The sequence below is a fragment of the Hydra vulgaris genome, chromosome 02 (assembly GCF_038396675.1).
Source record: "Hydra vulgaris chromosome 02, alternate assembly HydraT2T_AEP".
Lineage (NCBI taxonomy): Eukaryota > Metazoa > Cnidaria > Hydrozoa > Anthoathecata > Hydridae > Hydra > Hydra vulgaris.
Window position 1 is genome coordinate 54,677,394 of NC_088921.1, and position 26,083 is coordinate 54,703,476.

General features: G+C 29.1%; 1 long non-coding RNA gene across 1 annotated transcript; it reads left to right on the forward strand.

Moving 5' to 3' along the window:
• Positions 1–26,083, forward strand: LOC136077038 (uncharacterized). The gene is made up of 5 exons (XR_010636784.1): positions 1–118; positions 15,658–15,702; positions 16,678–16,799; positions 25,609–25,677; positions 25,903–26,083. It is a non-coding gene; the product is annotated as an uncharacterized LOC136077038 (long non-coding RNA).

Consider the following 26,083-nt stretch of genomic DNA (forward strand, 5'->3'; position numbering starts at 1 on the left):
TTTTGTTTGATTTTTAGTTGAACTACAGACGAAGAATTTATATATCACTTTTGTTTGATTTTTAATTGAACTACAGACGAAGAAGTACAGACGTTCAGTTACTGAAAGTGGTTATTTTGTAAGTGGTTTCTTTTATAAATTCTTTTTAAATGTAGCTACTATGTGTCTATTGTATTTTTTAAGATAAACTTTATTGGAATAATTTTAATTTTTCTGCAGCAAGTTATTGATATATGTAAGAACATTTTGACCTAAAGAGTCAATATATTACAGATTTATATTCTTTAATAATTCATATTTTTTCAAATCTAATTGTTTTTTGTTTATGTTTTTATCATTTTTTAAATAGAATTATCCTTGCTGCTACTTTAAGAACTCAGTAAATTTAAAAGTTAAAATAAAGCTGATATTTTATGTTTTGGTTTTATGTTGTGTGTTTTTAACTATTACAATTAAATTTATATTAGTTTGTAGTTGTAACGTTTGTTTCATACAAAGTTCAACATTCATATCTTTTGTACCTCATTTACCACTCCTGCATATTCTTTCTTATTTGTTTTGATCCTGAAACTCCAATAAAACATGCAGAGTATGCTCAAGTAAAATGATAGGCTTTTTTGTTTCAATTTAAGTGGTCTTAGAAAATGATGTTTTAAAGATATAAGACCCAAAGGAATTCTTTAATAAAGAAAATCTGATTATTCTTCTTAACTACATAGCAGTAAATAATTTCATAAATACCAATCGTAAATGGCTACTTAATTTTTTCATCTTTTAAGCATTCTTTTCTAAAACAATAAGAGATTTCCCTTTTGTTAAATATTGTTGGATTAATCTTAAAGCCTAAAATATATAAATGTTCCTGCAGTTTTGTGTATTTCAGAATGTTTCTCTTATTCTGAGAATGCTTTTAGAATATAAAGTTTTTCACCACATAAATTTCTAAAAAGTAGCTTGACATTTTTTTTGTTTAAATAGTTCTTTATTGAAACAGACCTGGTTGTGAATCTACTTGAAAATATATTCATTTGTTTGAAAAATGATAAAAATTAATGAGGAAAATGAAACTTTTAGTTGGAGACATTATACCTTAAAGTGTTGTGTCAGGTTTCTGCGTGAACTACCTTTGGTAAGTTAAGTAAAAATAGTTTCTTAAATAAAAAATTTTTTTTTTAAATTTCTGTAAGTTTTTTTTTGCCAAGTTACCAAATCCTTTTTTAGTTTTGGCAGTTTTATCATATCTTAACATTTTAGAGTTAGAAAAGTTGTAAAGTTGTTACCAGACCTCAGTCAACCACTTTAACAGACAGAATTGTAATTCAATTACTATTACAATTACAAGTGAATTTTAATTGAATTACAATTACTTGTACTTGTAATTGAATTACAAGTAATTGTATAACATTTACTTGTAATTGTGCCTTATAAAAAACAATAGCAATTACAATTACTTAATGAAAATGAATTTAATTACAATTAAATTACAATTACAGTTGTAATTGACCCAAGTTTGGTTGTAACCTCAAAAGCAATTTATAAAACAAGACAAGAATATTTTGTTTTTAAAACTATAAAGAAAAATTTTAATCTTAAATATTGTTTTATGTAGTAAAGAAGCAAATAGAAAGAAATGGCTAGAACTTTTTCGAGCAAGAGACTAAGTCACTACACACTTTGCACTTTACTTCAACATTAACATCAGTACACCATGTAATTATAAAAATCAATTACGGTGTAGCAATTACAACTACAATTAATTGCAATTGTAACTTATAAAATACAATTGCAATTACTTCATCAAATTGTATTTAATTACAATTAAATTGCAATTACAACTGTAATTGACCCTAGTCTAATAGTTAATAGCCAAATAATTAGTTTTGTAATTATGTAAGCCAATAAAAAAAAATTTAAAAAATAAAGTGTTCTTATCATTATTCGACTTATTTGCACTTTTTCTAATTAAAAGCTACTAGGGAAGGCTACAGCTTTACACTTATTCACTTTTAAGAAAAACATTTGTGTTTGAAGACTTCAGTAATCTTTAATGTTGAACAGTTTTTTAAATATACAAGCAACATTACATTATAAAAAGGACGTAAATTCGAAAACCTCTGAAATTAAACATCTGTGATTTTCCCCGTTATTGACTTTATTTTTACAAAACTACTTAACGGTTCTTGTAAAACGGTACTTGTCTCGGAACTTTTAAACCCAAGATGCCCAGCAGAATTTTTTATAAGTTTTATTTAATTGATAAATTTTTTTGTGGTAATTTTTGCGTGAGATCAATAAAACGTTTGTAAAAGGAAAAAATAAAACTATTGTAACATTTCTTTCCTAATTAAAAAAAAGTAATGTGTCTACAAAGTAATCTATTAACAGCAACAAAAAAAAGTACAGCAAAAGTCTTGTTGAAAAAAAGCTTGAAAAAAGTATTTTTTGCATAGCTCTATAGAAGAAGTCACCAACAGCCCTTCCAGCCCTTCTCTCGCGACTAATATTTGCACTTTTTAATATACCATCCGGTTTGCTTTAAAGTGATTTGCTCGGTTGCATAGTTGTTCCTCTCGGTTGGCACGTATAATTTAAAATAACAAAAAACACTTTTTACAATCGCTTATCAAGCCAAGCTTGCCCTTCCTCGTCTGAATTGCATACTCTTGAGTGTCATTATAAATGTTTGGCTCTTTGAAAACCACGGTGTCAGAATTATACGAATTGGCTTAACATACTTCACAAAAAGGAAAATCTTGGTAAGTCTCAGTAAAGTAAATTTTTAGTAAAACTATATTCTGGGTAAAACTGTATCGTAGAATATCTATCGTAAGTTGAAAAGTCTTTTTTTAGCATTTATGTTATTCAACCTTAAAGATAGATAAGTATTCTTAATTATTTGAAAATATTGTAGTGTTTTTCTAAAATTATATTGGATATAAGTTATATTGTATATAAAATTATATTGGATATAAATTATTTGAAAATATAGTAGTATTTTTTTAAAATTATATTGGATATAAGTATGGATTAAGATTGGAAATAAGATATAAGTTAAAATAAAAAAATGTTAATTTGTTTTCCAAAAACAAACTTATTAGCTATCTATATTGGATATAAATAAGCAAGATAGTAAAATATATGAACAGGTCAAATTGATTAACTCTATTTTTTAGTTTTTTTAAACTTTAATTGTTAAAGCAGTTGACTTGTTACTTTTTATGTTCACATTACATTTTCTAACAATAAGCACATATACCTTAAATGCTTTTGAAAAGTATATTCAAAAGGAAAAACTATGTGTATTTCTTCAAAAACTCCATGTTTTGTTTTATGAATTTAATCAGTTTCTTTAATGAGAGCACTGTATATTGTAAGTAGATAAAAATTTGTTAATATTTGTTGTAAAATATACATCTACTTAAAATATTCACTATTTTTATTATTGTTATTATTTTTTTACCTAGTAACATTTGATAAATCTATATGTTCATAAAAGATATAAAAGTATACATTGAAAAAAAAAAATTTGCCAAGAATAAATTTAATCAATGGCTGTTAGATTTATTTCAATTTTGTAATTTTGCAATATTATATTTAGTTTAGGAGTTAATAAAAAAAGTTATTGAAGCATATCAAATAAGTTATACAAAGCATATTTAGTATACCAAATATACTAAATATGCTTTGTTTACGAAGTTGATACTAAATCTCAGTTTTTCTAATTGTTGATAATTTTTAACAACATGCCAAAGATTTCTATAAATGATAACAAAAATCATCAATTAGATTATTATTCCTTGTTCAATTGCACTTAATCTTAGGTTTCCAACACTGATCTCTTGGGGAGGTGGTGCTACTTTACTGGGATTGTATATAACAGAATCGAGAGTAGTCACAAACCATATCCCTTTTTATAAAAGTAAGTATGAGCATGCTATCCCAAAGTAAGTAGTTAGGTTATATTCTTCTGAACTAAGTTTAGTTAATATACCTGCTTCAATTATATCTAGAGGTTGAAATAATATTTTTTAATATTTCTTCAATATTCATCTTTAGATAACTAGTGGATGATTGCAAAGGAAGTTTTCTTTTGTTTAAATGTGGAGGAAATATATCTTAATCTAGTTTATGTCATTGTATTGAAGTAGCCATTCACTTCTGAATATTATTACTAAATGTCTAATTTTGTGCATCACTCAGATGTTTCAATTTAATTTATTTCTCCCCTAATCATTTGTCTTTTTTAATTCGAGTTTACAAAACACAAAACTCAAATTTACCAAATCTTATGTTATATGATTGAATTTTATAGTTTGACTATTTTTTATTTTTTAATCTTTCGATTGTGCTAGTAGATGTCCGTTAAGTTTTCGCTTGAAATTATTTTTGCGGATTCGCATTTAAGTTTAAGGAAGTCTTTGCGAATTCGTTTGAGCTAAGTTTTCAAGATGAATGTAGCTAGTAATAACAATAAAAAGTAAAAAAAACAAAAGAATTGGGAAAGAACTAAAACGAGAAGAGCTTTTTTTATAGTTTCATACTTAATATAAGTTGAAGTCGTTTCCAGAGCTGAAACCTGTGAGAAAAAATTTGACTTTATCTCCGATCTTAGTCCATTCAAATACCTACACAATTTTAATCCATTCTAACATTTACATCTTTTGCAGTCACAAAAATATGGAAAGTATTTATAATATTTTAGGGCAGTGTTAACATAATTTACAAAATAGCTTTTTTTAAAAAACATCATTGTACATAACATAGGTGCTACTAAAGTATGCTGTTAAAAGGAAAACTTTTGGCTTCGAACTGCAATCTACAATTTGTGAGTTTTTATTATTTTCAAAACAGGATATTTTGAGCTAAATATTTTAAAAGTTTCTCGTCTTAAGCAGGATTTTTTATCTGGAAAATATGTCTGAGACATTTTCTGCCAATATAAAATATATCCGATATATTTTCTGTAGACATATTTGACACAATTTTATGCCTAAGACATTTTTTGCCCACATAAAATATGCCCGACATTTTTTATCGACATACTCTGACAATCTTTTGTCTGACATATTTGCAGCTTCATATTCTTGAAGAAAAAATCTTACAAAGATATAGCGTATTTCAGATTAATTTAAAGAGTAAAATGAAAAATGTTATCAATTATGCTTCATAAATTTTAAATAATCAATTATGCTTCATAAATTTTTTACTTTAAACCCTACAAAATGATTCTATTAAGAAACCAAATTAAGAAACCCTGTTAAAAAAACAGGCGTCCAGAGCCACATTAGAAATTAAAATAAGTACAGGGTCGAACCATTTACAGCATAAATTTCTATCTTCTAATGCACTAACAGCATTTAATTCCGTTCCAGGATCGGTTATATATCACAACAGAATGATAGGGTCGAATAATTTATAATTGAAACAAATCATATTAAAAGTTTAATTTTTCACCGACACGTTGTTTGAGAAAATAGATTTTGGACAAAAATCTTTCAATCCAGATGCCATTTGGTTGTAAATCTTTCGCAGCATTTTTAATCATAATTCGATTTTTAATGTTAACTATGACTTTATGAGCTAGAGTTCTATCAAATACTTTTCTAACACAAAATGAAAATGAATTTTATTATGTTGTAGAAAGTTTTTTTATCATCCCACCTAACATTAAGACGACTTTAAGACGTCTTAAAGATGTCTTAAATTCGTCTTGAAAAACATATGTATATGTATGTATATATATATATATTAGGGCTGTTCATGTGAACACAGGAAAAAAAAAATTTTCTCGGATTTGAATGCATAGTTGTTTATTTTGTGCCATTTGACATAGTAATTGACTGTGGAAAAAATCTTTCCAATCAGATAATGTTTAGGGGGTGCTCAATGACCATAAAGTTTTACGAAAAACGTCAAAAACGTGTAAAAAGTTCCAGAGTTCCAAAAATTTCTAGAACCTGGTTAGTTAGATTTTTTCCACTGAAATATTGTCTGATTGCGTGCTATATAGATTAATTAAAGTGCAGCAGATTAACTGTCATCAGGGCACCAGACTAAAAAATGTCTGCTAGTGTTTAAAACAACTGTGTTTATATCATTTTGTTAAAATTTGTATTCATAATTTTAATACTATTATTTAACTCAATTTAGAATTTGTTCAAACAGAATAAAAAGGTTTACAAGTATAAATATTATTTTTATTTGGAATTTCAGTTTGACAACAAATGTATTAATATTTTGATAGTACCTAACCTTAGTAACCTATTACAGAAAACTAGCATGGTAGTCTGGTAGTGTATTGTTTGTTATTAAGTGCAGATAATAATAATTTCTAATTTGAAAATATTTATTTAATTTCTTTAGTAATAATTATTATAATATATTGCTGCAGCTGCATAAACCAACAACTGAATGATAAGTTTGTATAATATGGTATTGAGTTTTGATTTTCTCATAATATTTCAGTTATCATTGAAATGGCAGCATCATCTCGTGTTGCTATCTCTACACGACTTCAAACCAAAATCTTTTTAATTGGACAACCAGAGCCAAATCTTCCAGATAAAGTTCTTCCCTTAACATCTGATGTTTTAAAAACATTTTTTTATCATCTTAATTCAACCAAAAAGTCAGTGCCTGAAAGTCTTAAAACAACTGTTGATGAACTGATTATTATTTGGAATAAAGCCCGTATTCCCACAGCATTTCATCCGAATGTAGTCTTAAAGTTGAAAACTTTAGTCCAGGAATTTAAATTAATAAAAAAAAATAAATCCAGATTGTCAGATTCTCAGAAATCGAGAGAGAAATCATTTACAGACACCATTGGCCTACTTTTTGACATTGCCCACAAGGATGCTGAAACCATGATCAGAATTGAAGAAGATAAAGAATTTTTATTGGATCAGAGATGTCAGAGAAAAATGGTGATGTTTGGAGAGGATAAAGAACTTTCAAAATTAGAAGAAAGAAATGAAGCAAGGAAACAAGCAGAGAGAGAACGAAAGCTAAAAGAAGAGCAAAGACAATCTGGTGCGAGTGCAATAGTTCCTGTTATTGAACCTTTACATGACGAAAGTTATAGTGATGACAACGATAACGATGCTGTTGATAATGACAAAATGGTTGATAGAGATTTTGAGATAGAAATCCCTGTTTATTACAGACAACAAGTCAGTAAAGCAAGTTCTTCAGGGTCAGCTGAATCAAGTTTAGCAAGTACTCCAAAACGACAATGTATCTTAGATACAATTCTTGACTCGCCTGATGTTTCATCAACATTAGACAGAATTAATCTATCTGACACAAAATTTACTATACTAGCAGCAGCAATTGCAAGGGCTGGTGGACAGAACCTCGATGATGGATCATTGTCACGTTCTACAGTCCGTAGAAAACGAACCTATCATCGATCAAATATTGAAGCCACTGTTCGAACTGAATTCTGCGATTTGGACAAACCACCATTAATCGTCCACTGGGATGGCAAACTGATGATAGATCGTACAAATTCTGCAGCCCCTAAAGCAAATGTTGACCGGCTATCTGTAGGTGTGACAGGTCACAATGTTGACAAAATACTTGAAATAGCAAAACTATCAGCTGGAACTGGAGAAGCCCAAGCAAAAGCAGTTATTCATCTGCTTAATTTCTGGGACATAATTGGTGATGTTATTGGAATGAGTTTTGATACTACAGCCTCTAACACTGGCTCCAAAAATGGTGCATGTGTAGTTCTAGAGAAACATATAGGTAGAAATTTGTTATATTTCGCTTGCAGACACCATGTTCATGAGATCATAGTAGCAGGAGTGTTTAGATCACTATTTGGACCATCATCTGGTCCCAACATACCTCTTTTCCAGAGATTTCAGCAATATTGGCCCAAAGTTATTCAAGGAAATTTTAAACCTCTGGATGACATTCGAATGAAAATACCCCTGGTGCAAGAACTACAAAATGAAGTGATTGCATTCCTCAAAGAAAACCTGCATGTTAAAATGCCAAGGGATGACTACAAAGAAATCATGGATCTCTGTCTGTTAATACTTGGAAAACTGCCTGATCAAGAAGAGAAAAATTATCATTTCAAGATCCCTGGTGCATATCACATGGCTCGCTGGATGGCCAAGGTTATTTATTGTTTTAAGATTTATTTATTTCGTGAAGAGTTCAAGTTGACCACAAAAGAGGAAAAAAATCTCTGTGAATTTTGCTTATTTGCTAGTCTGGTTTATGTAAAATCTTGGATATCATGCACAAATGCCAGCGATGCTCCAGTTAATGACTTGTTTCTGTTTCAGCAACTTAAGCAGTTTGCAGTTGTGAATAAAACGATTTCGGAAGCAGCAGTCAAGAACTTTCAAAACCATTTGTGGTACCTTTCACCAGAATTGGTCCCACTAGCTTTGTTTTCAAACAAACTTCAAACGGAAGAGAAGCGAAAAATGATTTCCAACATGAAATTTCACGGTGAGAACTGGTCTGAAAGGTTGATCAAATTAAAGAACATTGAAAGTCTAGAGAAGAAATCTCTGGACATGCTGGTGACATCAGTTTCAGCAAGTGCGTTGCGGTCAATGAAGGTTGATATTGATTTTCTGTTCAACAATGATCCAGCTACCTGGAATGATTCCCCAGAATACCAAGAAGGAAAAAATTTAGTATATTCATTGAAAGTAGTAAATGATGCTGCCGAACGATCTGTGGCTTTAATGTCGATGTTTAATGAATCGATTACAAGGAATGAATCTGAAATGCAGAGGTTAATTCAGGTGGTTGAGGATCACAGAAAGCGAGTGCCAGATGCCAGAAAGTGTACTCTGAAGAGTTATAGTCCTCGCTAGCATTAACATTGCACGAACTATAACATTACGATAATTAAATGTTAATTGCTCATATGTTTTTTTGTTTATAATTCGTATTTTAATCAATGACAAAGAGTCAAAAATCCTAGTGTTTTATTTTGGAAAAATTCTGATATAACAAAAACCGCAGAACTTTAGTCGTATTGCAGTATTTTATTTCATTAATTTCTCTGCTAATAAACCAGTCTAAAGTGGATGTGGATTGTAATTTGTATTCAGAATTTAATATTTAGAGATAATTAAAACTGATCAAATCTGAAAAATCTAATTAACCGGGTTTTAGAAATTTGTGGAACTTTGTTACTTTTTCCATGTTTTTCACATTTTTCGTAAAACTTTATGGTCATTGAGCACCCCCTAAACATTATCTGATTGGAAAGATTTTTTGCACAGTTAATTACTATGTCAAATGTCACAAAATAAACAACTATGCAATCAAATCTGAAAAAAAAAATTTTTTTGGACAGCCCTAATATATATATATATACTCTTATATATATATATATATATATATATATATATATATATATATATTATTTATATATATATATTTATATATATATATATATATATATATATATATATATATATATATATATACATATACATACGCATACGCCTCTCTGCCCATCCATGTTAAAATTTCTCATGAGAAAACAATCCAACATACTAAAAAATCAGGAGGTAAATACATAATTCAAAAAACTGATAATTACCAGAATTCCTAAGGAGAACTTGTTTTCTTATTAGCATAATATTAGCCCTAACTTCAAGTCACATGTGAGTTGTGATGAGCAAAAATTGTTCTATCTGTAAAAACACAAATAAATGTTAACACAACTAAACTACTAAACCTTTGGTCTCTAACAGCTTATATTTTGTTTTTTAACTAAAAGATTATATAAAATAAAAGTTAAATCTTATTTTTAGTTTTAGAATTAACATTTTATTGGTTTCAGGTCAGACCGCAAACTTGGTTATCAAAATAAAAAAATACTTGAATGCACTTAATTGAACTCTTTTAACTTGGTTATTTAAAAGAAATACACATAAATAAAATTTATGTATAAACTTATATTAAAAAACAGCGCTGTTTTTTCAGAGTTACCACTATTTAGCTCTGGATTCTATTTTATAAAATGTATCCAGAGGTAAACAATGGCAAAAAAATACTATTCTAGGTTATAAGATCAAAAGAAAGAAAAAAGTATTTTTAAAACATTAAGTCAGTTCACCCTGCTACTGGCAACATGTAATCCAGTACAAGCAAGTAATCCAGTACAACTTGCTTCATGTTAACGTCAGGAAAAGCATTCAGATGTAAAAAATAGCTTTAACTTTTTTATAATGGGATTGAAACAGCTTTGTATACTTAATTGTTTTCTTGTAATAACCAAAGTCACCTGTTTTATATTTTTATACAGAAACCCAAAAATATAGGAAATAACATTAAATTAAAAAAATATATAGGAATAAAGTTAAAATAATTGAAAATGGAGAAACATAAGAAAACCACGAATAAGTTAAAATAGCACTTTTTTTTTTCCATTCTTAATCAATAAACAATGCATTCTTACCGTCACATAATCGTTCGAGTACAGTCGCCAATGTTTGCGCCTCCAATTTTACTTGGTCTTTCAATCTTAAAAAAAATTTGATTACAATTTATTTTTTTATAGTATCTTTGATTAAAAAATGTTAGTTGTTTTTTTGTTTTGATGAAAAGTAAAACAGTCACATGACAGTAATGTAAATGCTTTAGTAAACAGTCTGCAAGTGAATTTTTAGTTTATTTTTGGAGCATTAAATAGAAGTGTGTTTGCATAATAATAGATATTTTACCAATTTCCTTCTCAATGGTTCTTCAGCCACCTGAATTTCATTTTCATTGAAATCCTCCATACTAGTCATGTTTGCTTTTAACAAAGACATGCTTTCATCTGCCTCAATTTCTTGATTAAGTCTGGTGTCAAGACGGTCTTTTGAGAACTTTACCACCTCTGATAGTTGTTCAAGTTTATACAACACTCATCTTTGGAACTCTAAAGTATAAATTATATGTCAATTAGTATAGTGCTCACAAAATTTAGTGGCTGCATAATTATGGATGACAAAACGTACATCAGATGTGACTTCAAACAGCTCCCAGGTCCAAACTTTTACACTTCAACTGTTCATGGACATGTCAGCAAGTGTACAAGTTCAAGTGGACAAGTTCAAGTGTAAATCATTGGATAAATTTGGTATGAAACTTCTCTTGTGGCAAGCAATATGCAGCTGAGGTTTGAGATCTCGAGCTTTCGTCACATCGTCAACTTTAAACTCGGATGTCTACATCAAGGAATGCTTACAAACTACACTTTTGCCATTTTATCGAAATCACGATGTCCTTTGTTGGTTCTGGCCTGATCTTGCTTCTTGTAATTATTCTAAGAAGATCGTAGAGTGGTACAATTTGAGAGACATCAAATTCATACCAAAAAGCTTAAATCCACCAAACTGCCCACAGATCCGTCCCATTGAGAAATTTTGGAAAATTGGCAAAGGATATTTGTGTAAGAGCGACAAAACAATAAGTGCAGCTAAAGATTTGATTGGAGAGTGGACATTAATAAGAAAAAAAGTTGCTATAGACACTGTGCAGAAGTTGATGTTGTCGATTATCGTAAATGTTCGCTTATTTATTCGAAATAATAAAAAATGTTAAAGTAAAAAGCATTTTTATAATCTTCAAGATCCTTAGATTAAAATAAATTATTATTTTTTTGAATTAGTTTAGTTATTAAATTTTTCATTTGAATTTTTCATCTTTTCGAATTTAACGATTGCATGATTTATTATTGACTCTAATGACCAATCACTGCCATTTTTATTAAAGTTTCAGAAGTTATCAATGACACGATCAGTCAAGGTATTTTACAAATCATTTAAATTTGTAGTTTTTAAATTTAGTTCCATTTCAGAATGAAATTCAGCATCTATTTCTACATTTTCATCTATCAATCTATTTGTATTTTTGATTGTACATTTTAGAACCATCTTAATCTTTATTTTTTTGTTATTAGACAAACAATTTTTTATTTAACCATTGTAATTTAATATTTAACCATTTATCCCAGTCAATTCGAGTGTTTGAACTTTTATCCTTTTTCCTCTGATATTTTAGGTATATTTGAAGTAACATTAATAGGACTTACAGGTTCATCATCAAATACAAGTAAATCACCGACCTCGCGATCGACTTCATCTTTAGCATTTAACATTACTTTAATTAACGTTCTTAATTTTGCATTAAAAAATTTTTTAAAACACTTCGCAGTTCTTTTGCAGTTGACATTTTTAACTAGGTAAATATTGTTTTTTATGTTACAGAAAATCTAATATCATATTCATCTAATATGTAAATGAAAATATTAGGTTCTTTAGTCTTGATTGCAAAATTATTATTTCATACACGCCCATCTCAAAAAGATATTGTTCCAGATTCTTTACCTATAAACTGAGAGGCTGTATAGAAGCTTGGTAAAGAAAATTCTTCTCCAGTTTCTACGGACTTTAATAAGCAATATCCTGGATTTTTATTGTATCACCCTTTCTTAAAGATCTGGCTTCTCTTGCAAGTACAACAAACTTTTATCTCTGACCAACTCTATCATTTCTTTTTTATTCAAATGTGACCAACTTTTGATCTTATTATCTCGAAATACCTTCTTCAATTCTTGGAGCTTAACCGTTTTTTTTTGTAATGATAACTTATTCGATGTGTTATTCAGTAAAATATATGCTAATGTTATTTTATATTTAATTTTTACGCTGAACTAATCAGATTTTTCAATGATTAACCTTATTAAAAGATCCTTGTAATTACACCTCGCCCAGAAGTAATTACGGAGAGTGTAAACTGTGTTTTAAAGTTTTCTTAAAATCTTATAAATATAGTTTGAGCAGTTTTTTTATGGACCTATTTGAGGCATTTTTTTAAATAAAAATTGAAGGCAAAACTTTTGTAGAGGAGAGTTTTTAATGAGTAAATAAGATTTAAAATTGCAAAGTTGTGTTCTCTGCAAGAAAGCTACAAGCTAACCGGGCGCGCGATGAAGTCATCTTTGAAATTTTTGGATACCTTCAAAAAATATGATGGCATGTTCGATGCCGCAACTTGGTTGCAGCGAACCAAAGTGATTGCGAAAATGCAAAACGTTGAGTTGACAGTGCTCTTTCCTGTCTTGTTGCAAAGAAAAACTTACGCAGTCTACGATTGGAGGACGATTGGATATTTTTTGGCGGATTTGAAACGCTTGGCGTGTCTGACGAGGTTGCCAGACGAGGTAGTGCGACTGGCGTTTGTTGTTGAATTGCCGGAAACATTTTCCGTTTCAAGATTTAGGGCCGCGAAAGAGACGATTGACGTGATGCTGAATATAACCGCTCCAACCATCCGCCGGAACGTCGTGAGAACGAAGTCACCTGAGTCTGTAGTATGCTATAACTGTCGAGGAATAAATCACCTCGCGAAAAATTGCGCAGCCCCCAAGAAGAACGTCCGGTGTTTCAAATGCGAAGAGATGGGATAATATGCACAAATCAGCAGGAAAACGATGTGAAAAGCAAGCGGTGTGCGCTAGCTCGCTCTCGAATACCCGTGGATTAAGCGCACTTGTGATCATTCAAATCAGTGTGGATGGCAGAAACGCGAGAGCAATTGTTGATACTGGATGTTCAACGGCGATTATTTTTCAAAAATTAGTTTTGAACGACCGATTGGCGCGATTGAATGATGTAAAGGTTACAACATTCGAAGGCGAAGTTCAAAGATATATTGGAACGGCAACGGTTTCCCTTGAGGTTGGCAATGTCATTGCGCGGGATCAGGTTCTAGTGGCAAATTTTTGACCTTTTGGAGCAGATGCAATGCTTGGATGAGTTCAATACGGTTGCTAGGAGGGCTTACCACTCTTCTGTCAGAAAAAGTAAGTTTTGGGGGAAACGTGTGTGTGATGGTAAAAAACGAAGAAAAAACACAACTTGAAATCAAGAAACGGGATCACGAAGCAGAGTTCGATGGAGTGGACTGGACAGTTAAGTGGATATGGAGAAGCGGAGACGATCCGAATTTATCTGCGAACATAGTAGTTCATTTCGCGGTTCCGGAAGACATTAAGTAAGAGTATGAGAGCGAATTAAGGGAGTGGATAAAGCAAGGATGGTTATTGGAATATGATAAACATACGACGGGACCGCCAAAGGGCCAGCTATCACTAATGGCAATGGTTCAACGAAACAAAAACAAAGTTCGGCCGGTGCTAGACTGGAGAGAAACCAATAGGTTCATTGAAGCATTCATGAGAGATTCGGACGTCTGTGCTGAGAAGTTGAGGCATTGGAGACAAATGGGTAACAACCCAGCAATTACAGACTTGCACAAAGCATATCTCCAGCTGAAAGGGGATGAGACACTACGGCCGTATATTAGGCGGAAGGTAGTTTCTTTGACAAGTGGGTGGCATGATGAAGTCCATGATATGGGGGTGAGGTGTGTGCTGGAGGTGAGGTGTGTGCTGGAGGAAGTGTTAAAGAGGGTGGGAGAAAATGACCTTGCTTTTGGAGAATATTAAGTACCTAGTGATGAGGTTAAAGTATGAGTTTATGTTAGCTCTTTGGCATTAGAAGCTCTTGTCCAAATTTGAGGAGTTACCGTTGAAGACGCAACATGGCTGCGTAAGGACAGATCTGAAGTTCGAATAAATATGGCAGAACTGGACGCCGTATTTTTCGGTTTCTGAATTCCCGGGTTATTTTAAAGAACCAGGAACTGAGAAAAATACACCAAAGAACCGGGATCCCGAGAAAAAAACGACAAAAAATTTTAAACAAATTTATGCATTTGCTTTTCCTTTTTAAATATAGAATGCTCTAAGAAAGCAGGCATTGGAAACAAATCATCTTGTCCCTTTAATCATATGGGATTATGGAGAAAACACAATAAGCTGACTAGATACCCTTATCGCCTTTCTATGATTCGTTTTTTGTTGCTAGCTGTATTGACTGGACTTGGACTGACAAGTTTCTAACTGATCAAATATGAAACGAAAAAAAGCATTGGTAGGAAGCAATGTTGAATCTTGCCGACACAATGCATTAACACCTAATTTTAGTGGTTCTAAAGCAAACTAAACATATTCAAGAAGAACAAAATCATCTTCTGTTAAATTTGTCTCAATTGACAAGTTAATAAGAGCTTTGCTTACTGTTTTTCGCAAAAAAGGAACCTATCAATGATGACTAACATTGAATTACATTAAATAAATTAAATAATCCCAATATAAGTCCCATAATAAGTAAAGTAAGTTATATTAGTTGATATAATAAAGTTACTATTTCTTTTTTGTTATGATCTGAACGAACTTCTAGAATAGTATATTCAAATTCAGTAAGTTATTTGTTATAATTTGTGTTAGTTTTTGAAAATTACGCTTACCTCTTAACGAAGCAATGAACTTCTTCCTGGAAACGACAGGTCTTTGGCTTGTCTTGTGCTATGACTTCTTCAGATTCATACGCTTTGTGATATATGCCTTAATATTCGTAATCAGCCTTCTAGCACTGATAATTGAAAATCCAGATCTAAGCCACGTAAACAAAAGGGATCCTAAAATGCATTTATTTTGACCCTGCTCTGTTTTTGTGGTACATACCATTCATTCATTTCGCTAGTTTTTTAAAATAGTTATCATTTAAATTATAGTTTTGAATTTAAAATTATTTGGTTTAAATACACTTTATGTTTTAGAACAAATATCCTACCTGAAACCAACAATAAGCTGGCAAAATATCAGTGAGTCAATTTTTGTGTTTTTTTTTTTATTTAGGTGCCTCAAGAAGACCTAACGGTCTTGTCACAGAGCACCGCGGAATTGCATTTATATAGAAAGTTCACTCCTCCTTCCTTACAGTGACGCGCGTTCTTTGGCTTCTTTTCCTAGAGATACAGCAGATGCTTCAAAACATCAATCCTAAGTAAAGCAAAACAAACGACATTTTTTCAGACTTTCCTACTAAAAAATTATTCTTTATTCTGGTACTCTGGCGGCTTTTTTTGGGCTTGTGAGAGATGGAACAACCACCACCACTATCAACAGGCTTTAATTCTCTCTTTCTTGTTCTCGTTTTTTAATTCGATTAACAATTTATATGATTTACATTAAATATCTTTATTTAATGTAATGTATTATTATTTATTATTAATGTAATGTATTATAATTTATTATTAATGTGATGTATTATTATTTATTATTAATGTAATGTATTATAATTTATTATTAATGTAATGTATTATTATTTATTATTAATGTAGAATATTATTATTTATTATTAATGTAATGTATTATTATTTATTATTAATGTAATGTATTATTATTTATACCAAGAGAGTTAAAAAGTAGTTACATCACAAACAAATTTTGTTTTTTATATTAAAATTCACAAAAAAACTTCAAATCGAAGATTCGAGATTTCATCATTATTAGCAAGAAAACAGAATCTTGCTAAAACTTTCTAAATCTCTTAAAACTTTCCTTCTTAATGCTGCTAAATACCTTCACCTTCACTATAAACACCTTTATTGGTTATTTCTAATAACGATTTATTATTAATCATACGACCAAAAAAGGTTAAAAACTTCTGCCCCCCTTCTCCTTCTTTTTATGGCGGTTAATCAAAATACACTATTATGTTTCTATAAATTATTTAAACATACATAATAATTATTTTTGCATAAAATTAATTAAATTAGAGTTTTTTTTTTTATCAGATAACCCTCCACCAGAAAAACCTGGATTTCATTAAATGATTGGTTGCAGCCGGTAAGAAGAGTCAACAATTCTTAAAGATCTGGCGCAAAGCCTGAAAACAAACCTGCAATAATAATTTTTGGTATATGTCTTTTAAATAAAATAAATATTCATTCGCTAAAATATTATCGATTTTTGTTTATTTTTTTCCCGCTATACCATGACATTTATAAACAAAAGTTTTTTTTTTAAAACTTGATGTGTCCAATTTTTCCATGACTTTTGAACACCCCTAATATAGATGTATATTAAGCTGGGTTTAAAAAATAAATCTGTAAAAAATTATTTTTTGGTGCAAGCCTGTAACAAAATAAAATGTATATGTTAAGTTAAGTGTCCCATTTTTCAACCAAATATTCAACACTTAATCGTATTATAGCTCAATATATATAGCTTTATAAAACAAATTCAACCATTCAAAATGTAATTAGTTTGTTATTTAATTACACATTTTTTCTATGCATCAAACGATGAAGTCATTGTTCTCGACATAACCCAGTGAAAAATAAAACCGCGTCCCACATGGGTTACGCGTGGGTTCCGTGTGGGATTGATGGGATTTACGTGGAACGGATTTTACCATGTGGTATCCGTATGGAAATTTGTCACCTTAAACCCATGTGGGTAATCCCACATGGGTTACATATGGGAACCATATGGTATTTATACACATGGGAAATCCCACGTGGGTTTCCTGTGGGATTTGTATGGGAATTAATTTAAAAGCTGGTAACTAAAAAAAAAACTAAAAAAAAAATTTTTAAATCGACATTGCATTGCGTTACGTTTATATTGTGTGAAAATATTTTATATTAGTAGAGAGAATGGCAAGCAAGTATGTAAGTACCACGAATAATGTTTATCTTTCTTTATAGAAAAAAGATTAAGATATGTGCAAATAGACGTATTATTAGGATAATATAATAGTTATTTGAATTTAGATTTTGAGTTAGTTATTTGCAAACAATTAACTGATGCAAGTTGAATTGTTGTCAAAAACCAATCTTGCATGCATGGGACACTGCAGTGTCCCACAAAGAAATGCAGGTTTGAAATGCTCCAAAACTTTTAATTTTAGATATAATAAGGTCCTTAAGACTTAAGGGACTTACGAACTACATTGAGGAACAAAAACAGAATATTTACAGAAACTTTTCAATTTTTAGTTTGGAGTACCACAGTGTTATTGGGAATAAAGTCTCTGGCTCCAGTTTTCAAAGTAATATGATCTAAAGTAATGTTTAAATAAAATAATATGCTTTAAAATGCATTTAGTTATACATATAACTCCTGATAGTTAACTATATGTATAACTAGATATACATATAATTTGTTATAAAAACTTATTTTTTAAGGTTATGCTTGAACAAATTAGTACCAATTAATTCAAATTCAAGATTTAGTTAAAGTTCAAGTTAAAGTTCTTATTTATTCATTGTTTTTGTTAATTTTATATTTATTTGTTCAAATTTATCAGTTAGTACTAATTTTTACTACAGTAAGAGTGTTTATCATTGTTGAACGTGATTTTATTAGTAACTTAATTTTATTTTCAATATATTTTGACAACACCCTTTACATTTTAAATGATGACAGCTTTACTTTTCTATTGATGTTAAATTTATTACGTTTCAATAACTCAGATTGAATCTTAACTGAATTATTGTAAGCTTTGTAGGGGTTTGTTGTATATCAAATCGTGTTGTAAATAAAGTAAAAATAATATATATATATATATATATATATATATATATATATATATATATATATATATATATATATATACATATATATATATATATATATATATATATATATATATATATATATATATATATATATATATATATATATATATATATATACATATATAAACATATATACATATGTATATATATATACAAATATATATATATATATATATTTATATATTTATATATATATATATATATATATATATACACAAATATATATATATATATATATATATATATATATATATATATATATATATATATATATATATATATATATATATATATATATATATATATATATATAATTCATTTTATAAAATAGAGACTGACAACTGATAATTAATGGATGTAAATACAAATTATAAAAATCATGTAAACTTCATTTATTATTTCTAAATACTATATTAATGTTAGTCGACAAAGTTAAAATCAATTTAGAGCATTGTTATTAGTTCTTTTGCGATTCGCACTTCCACTTCTGTCTCTCAAATTTATAAAATAGGTGGTCAAAGCTTGCTCAATAGGTAGGTTATCAGCATAACAATGCTTTTTTCTTACACTTTCTTAAGAGAAATATGGCAAATTGATTACTTATTTTACCTAAATCATAGGGTCATCTATGAATAATGATGTCAGATGATGACCCGTTTATTGAACACCTTCACCCTTTATCAAACTCAGTCAATTTTTTGCGTGTCGCATAGCTCAACCTACAAAAACCTGCACCAACAAACTTGATCTACAAAATTAAACATCTACTAAAAAGTGGAAATAATTTTTAGATGTCCTACTAAGGCAAAAATTGATTTCAACCGATTATTGGCTTTTTTTAAATTCGACCGATTTTTGACGTTTTCAATTTCGACCGATTTTTTTCTCAACCTATTTTAGAGACTTTTATTTTCAACCGATTTGCGATTGTTTGATTTTCAACCGATTTTCAGAGATTTTCATTTCAACCTACTAGTTAGTGTTTTTACTGTTTTTTCCTTGCATTTTTAAGGTGTTTTTTTTCAAAAACCATTAACAAGAAATCAAGAATACACAAGTTTTTGTTTTAAGAGTTCCATCAACAAGAAGCCTATGTCATATCAGCCTATGGAAGTTACTGACCTTATATGCTACCTTATATACTGACCTTATATGCTGTCTTATATACCTAAACAAGGCGTCGAACCTTAGACCTCTCAATTATAAGCCAGCGCTCAACGGCTGATTAGATTGAGTTCTAATTAAAATAAAATACATACCGGAAAAGACGTAGTTATAAAGTCGATCGAAAAAAAAGTAGGTCGAAAATACAGTAGGTTGAAAATTCAGTAGGTTGAAAACCCAGTAGGTTGAAATTTCAGTAGGTTGAAAACCCAGTAGGTTGAAATTTCAGTAGGTTGAAAACCCAGTAGGTTGAAATTTCAGTAGGTTGAAAACCCAGTAGGTTGAAATTTCAGTAGGTTGAAAACCCAGTAGGTTGAAATTTCAGTAGGTTGAAAACCCAGTAGGTTGAAATTTCAGTAGGTTGAAATTTCAGTAGGTTGAAATTTCAGTAGGTTGAAAACCCAGTAGGTTGAAAACCCAGTAGGTTGAAATTTCAGTAGGTTGAAATTTCAGTAGGTTGAAAACTCAGTAGGTTGAAATTTCAGTAGGTTGAAAATGTAGTAGGCTTAAAAATAAGTAGTTCATGTTTTAATTAGTAGTAAAAATAAAAAATAAAAAGTTGTAGGTTGAAAACCAAAATTGTCATATTCGATGATTTTAGAAATTTCAAAATTAGGTCCAGTCATAGGCCACCATTTTTTGCCATCTCCCATTGAAAATGATGTCAGTTTTTGTTATCATATTATGATGGTATATCTGAATTGTTAATATAATATAAAAAATGCATATACCATCAATTTTTTTCTGGTTCAATTATACATTTATTCTCAACAGTACTACAGTTTTAAGCAACAAAAGCAAGAAGTTTTTAGACCACATTGTTGGTGTAAATACCTCTAAAACCTGCTCATAGCTAGCATATATTGTTTTACTTTTTTTTTAAATTAAATATGTTACTTTTTTTTTTAATTCAATTTTTTAATTGACATTATTTTGGTCTCAACTTCCCCTCCCCATTGTCAATTATTGTTAAACTCACACTGCCCCTCTATCTACTGGCATCATTTATGGATGATCCCATAGCCTAAATACTATATATAGATATATATATATATATATATATATATATATATATATATATATATATATATATATATATATATATATATATATATATATATATATATTTGAAAGATGACATCTTGTATGAGAGTATATTATATATTATTTTAAAACATCAAGAAATACAGTTTCTCTCAATACAAATTTGAAAGATGACATCTTGTATGAGAGTATATTATATATTATTTTAAAACATCAAGAAATACAGTTTCTCTCAATACAAATAATATTATTATTTATATTGAGAGAAACTATTATAATTATATTATTTATTATAATATTATTTGTATTGAGAGAAACTGTATTTCTTGATGTTTTAAAATAATATATATATATATATATATATATATATTTTTTTTTACTTTATTTACAACACCATTTGATATACAACAAACCCCTACAAAGCTTACAATAATTCAGTTAAAATTCAATCTGAGTTATTGAAACGTAATAAATTTAACATCAATAGAAAAGTAAAACTGTCATCATTTAAAATGTAAAGGGTGTTGTCAAAATATGTTGAAAGTAAAATTAAGTTACTAATAAAATCACGTTCAACAATGATAAACATTCTTACTGTAGTAAGAATTAGTACTAGTTAACAAATCTGAACAAATAAATATAAAATAGTGAAAAAACAATGAACAAATAAGAACTTGAACTAAATCTTGAATTTGAATTAATTGGTACTAATTTGTTCAAGCATAACCTTAAAAAATAAGTTTATATAATAAATATTATGTATAACTAGTTATACATATAGTTAACTTTCAGGAGTTATATGTATAACTGCATGAATTTTAAAGCATTTTATTTAATTTATATATTACTTTAGATCGTATTACTTTGAATACTGGACCCAGAGACTTTATTCCCAATTACACTGTGGTACTCCAGATTAAAAATTGAAAAGTTTCTGTAAATATCCTGTTTTTGTTCCTCAATGTACTTCGTAAGTCCCTTAAGTTTTATGAACCTTATTATATCTAAAGTTAAAAGTTTTGGAGCATAAAAAAAAGTTACAGAAACCTCTCTATCTCCCCCCTATTTTAATTTTTTTTTTAATAAAGAAAATTGGGAATTCTTTGACTTTCAAACCTGCATTTCTTTGTGGGACACTGCAGTGTCCCATGCATGCATGCTTGGTTTTTGACAACATTTGAACTTGCATCAGTCAATTGTTTGCAGATAATATACTCAAGAACTATATTCAAATATCATATGAACATGTTAGAGAATGTTCATACGATATTTGAACATCACAAATTTAATAACATTGTTGTGATATGTTATATAAATAATACCATAATAGATTATGATATGAAAATAAGATAGGATATGAAGGCAATGATCAAAGAATAAATTTACTTATAGAAATCTAGATGTTTGTTTATTAGTTTCAGAATATTATATTATGTGTGACCACAGCCTTCTATAATAACAGGCCTTGACATCGCGCAACAAAGTTGTTAAATTGAAGGCCAATTCCTAAAACTGTGTTTACATTTTCATCTTTTAACATTAGACGAAAGTTTGTGTTCATGCTTTTTTAATAAATCTTTAAAATTTGATTGGTTTATAAATTAGATATTGCAACTTCAAGACGATAATGTTGTAAGGTTCAAGGCGTTACATTGTAAGATAATAGTATTGTCAAACTAACGGTAAGTTTTTTTAATAATTAAAATGCCTTTAAAATGCTGTGTATCTCTTTGCAAGTCGAACTATCTCAACTACAACAAAAATATCAATTTATACAACTACAATATCAATACTAAACTACAACAAAAATATCAATTTATAAATTCCCGAAGAATCTAGAGGAGAGAAAAAGATGTAGTGAAGCTATCCCAAGAACTGGTTTTATTGTTACAGACTATACAGCAGTATGTCAACTTCATTGGCCAAATGAAGCACCTTTTGAAAGCAAATATGGGAAGCAACGACCTTTAAACCCACCATCTGTTTTTAAAATTTTACGCCTAGTTGTTTAGCCACACCAGCAAGTTAAGTTAGAAAAACTGTAACTTCAAGCGGTTTTCGAAGCATTTTACCAAATGAGTTAAATGATTTTCTATAAGAGGATGAACTTATATTTGACGATATTCAATCTTTGTTAAGTGATAATAACGATGTTATTGTTTTCCAGCTTAATAAAAAAAGTTTACACATGCAATCAAAAATGTACAAACTTGGTGTTCCATTATTTATTTTAGTAATTTTCAATGATTATTCATTTGTAATTAACCATAATGGCACAACTTGTAATATTTCATCTTTAGCTGTAAACAAATTAAAGTTAATAAAAACAAAATCAGCTTTATTTGAAGCAGTTAGATTTTTAAAAAATAAAGAAAGTTCGCTTCAGTTAAATATTCTATTCGAACACCTTAATGCTATGAGAAAAGTTAATGTTGGTGAAGTTTTATATACTCCAGATATTATATGTAGAGCATATGAGTATTTTACTATGCGACGAAGTTTATATGATTGTTTGTGTATTGACTACAAGTTGTCAAGTATAAGGACTTTAACAAGATTGACTTCAAAAATAAGCTCAATGGAGGACCTAAGTTTCATAAATAGTATTTTTATGAATTTAAATCCATTGAAAAGAACTTCCATACTACTAATTGATGAGGTCTATGTCAAAGCTTCATTACTTTACTAAAGAGGTGCTTTGTTTGGTCAAGCAGTAAACTACCCTGAAAAGTTAGCTAAAACATTTTTATCATTTATGATTAAATGTCTTTTTGGAGGTCCAGAATTTATATGTAGAGCTCAACCTGTTGCAAATTGTTCCTCTGAATTTCAGTTTTCTCAATGTCAACAAATTGTTCATACGATAAATAATATTAAAAATAGTAAGACATTGGTAATAATTACTGGTGGTAACCGTGTAAATCAAAGATTTTTTAGAATGTTTAAAACAGTTGATAGTAAACCATGGTTAACAAGATCAGGTATATATTTTTTTTATGATTATGAGCATCTCTTAAAATCTATACGAAACAATTGGTTGACAGAAAAGACTGACGAACTTCAATTTTTAAACAATAAAGAACTGGCTTTGGCTAAGTGGAGTAATTTATAAACTTTTCTAAATCACTCCACTTAGCCAAAGCCAGTTCTTTTAATCTAAAACTTTAATTTAAAAACTGAGTGCAATTGTCTTTTTAAACTCTCTAAACTTACAGCTAAATCAGTTTATCCAAAACCAATAGAGAGACAATCTGTAAAGTTTTGTTTGTCTGTTTTTTGTGAAGAAACATTAGCTGCATTAAGAACGCATCTAGAGATTGAAAATAAAGCATTTGAAGGTACTGCTGTATTTATTGAAAAAATATTTTTTTTTCGAATGTTGTTAATGTCAAAGCACCTGGTGCTGGCATTCGGTTTAGAAATGAATTATGCGGAGAAATCCACTCAGTTGGTGATCAACAGTTACAACTGCTACGAGATATTGCTGAACTGTCAAATTTTATGAAACCTACAGGTAAGCGTGTAAAACAGCTTACGCTAGATACTAGCAATGCAATAGCGCATTCATGTTATGGCTTTATTGATCTCGTAGAAACTTTGTTGTGTAATGGAGCAAAGTATGTCTTATTAGGTTGGTTTTCAACAGATCCACTTGAAAAAGCTTTTTCTAAGCTTCGACAGGGATCTGGAGGTACTTACTTTATAAACGCTAAATCTGTAATTGAAAAAATTAATATTCAACATACTAAATTGATATTCAACATACTAAATTGATATTACAGCTTAACATTCCTGTTGATGGTATTGATGGTCATACTTGTGACATATGTTTTAGAGATATTTCTACTGATGAAAAAGAACTTCTAGATAATATACATGATCTTAAAAGCTCAGTTAATAAATCTACATTAGTGGCTATAGTTTACATAGCTGGCTATGTGCAAAAAAGCGAAATAAAAATTTATGATGATTCTACCAATTATTATTATAAATATGGAAGTTATCTGTATAGCCTAAACAGAGGCGGACTTGAAATTCCTTCTGATACTCTTGTCTAATGGTCAATATTTTGCTTTTTTTTTATATATATATATAGAGATGGGTTCAAGGTGCTACTGACCCTTTATGCAGAACATTCTGTGTTACTCAGTTTCAGTTCATTGCTGCTAAATATAGATTTAAAATCACAAAAAAACTGCTAAAGAATTACTCACTAATTACCACTCCCAAAGTACTAAAGCTATCATAATTTATGTGAAAATTAGTTTTGTATTTTATTATGCTATTTACTTGTTATGTTTTTTATTTTCTCATTAGCCTATATGTCTCTCAATATGTTTGGATTTGTAAATATTTACCCTGTTGAGATATATTGATAAAACTTTTTTTTTGCTTGAATCAACTTTTGTTGGTGTTTTTTATTGTTGGTGATTTTTATTGTTGGTGATTTTTATTGTTACCATTTTTAGCAAAAAAAAATTAAAAATACAGTTATCTTTCTAATATATAGATATATACTTTGTTATAGTTTTGCTTGTTATTGATACTATTTAATATTACATAAATTTTCTTAATGAAATTTGAAATACGAAAAATATGATTATCTTTTAACAATTTTTTGGTTTTCTTTTTATATTTCCGTCTTTACTAGAGATTATTTTTAGAAAACATAGACTGACATTAGACCCAACCTAATATAAAAATATATCATATAAGTAAAAGTAAAAGTTTAATCGGCCTTCAGTTTTTACGGCATTTTGCGCGATGTCAAGGCCTGTTATTATAGAAGGCCGTGTGTATGACGAAAAAGTAAAGATATTTTTGCATCCACTGGCTATTGCACCCAAGGTCTACATCATTGAAAAAGTAGGTTTTTACATTTTTGTTTTTGTTTTTTTGTTTAACTACTTATCCTAATTGATCACTTTTTTTCAGGATTCTCCTCATGGGTTCAAGCTCATTACGCATAATATGTGTTCAATTACCCATAATACGTTAGTCATTGTAAGTAATAAATTAGAAAATAATTATTTGTGAAATGTTGTAGTCATTAATGATTTCAACCTGGCTAATAATTAAAATTGCTCGACTAATAAGGTTCCTTATTAAAATTGTTCTCTCTCTCTCTCTCTCTCTTTATATATATATATATATATATATATATATATATATATATATATATATATATATATATATATATATATATTTGTATTTGTTTATTTTTTTTAGAAAATGTTTGAAGAAAGTTAGAAGATACTAAAAAACTTGGTATTATGCAAGCCGAAGCGATTTAATTAATTCAATCGATAAAAAACGACGTGTAAAGCGCAAAAGAAAAAATAATATTTTTAATATTCATTTTGGATGTATTAATTAATAGCATTTATTTTGAAATAAATTCACTTTGCAA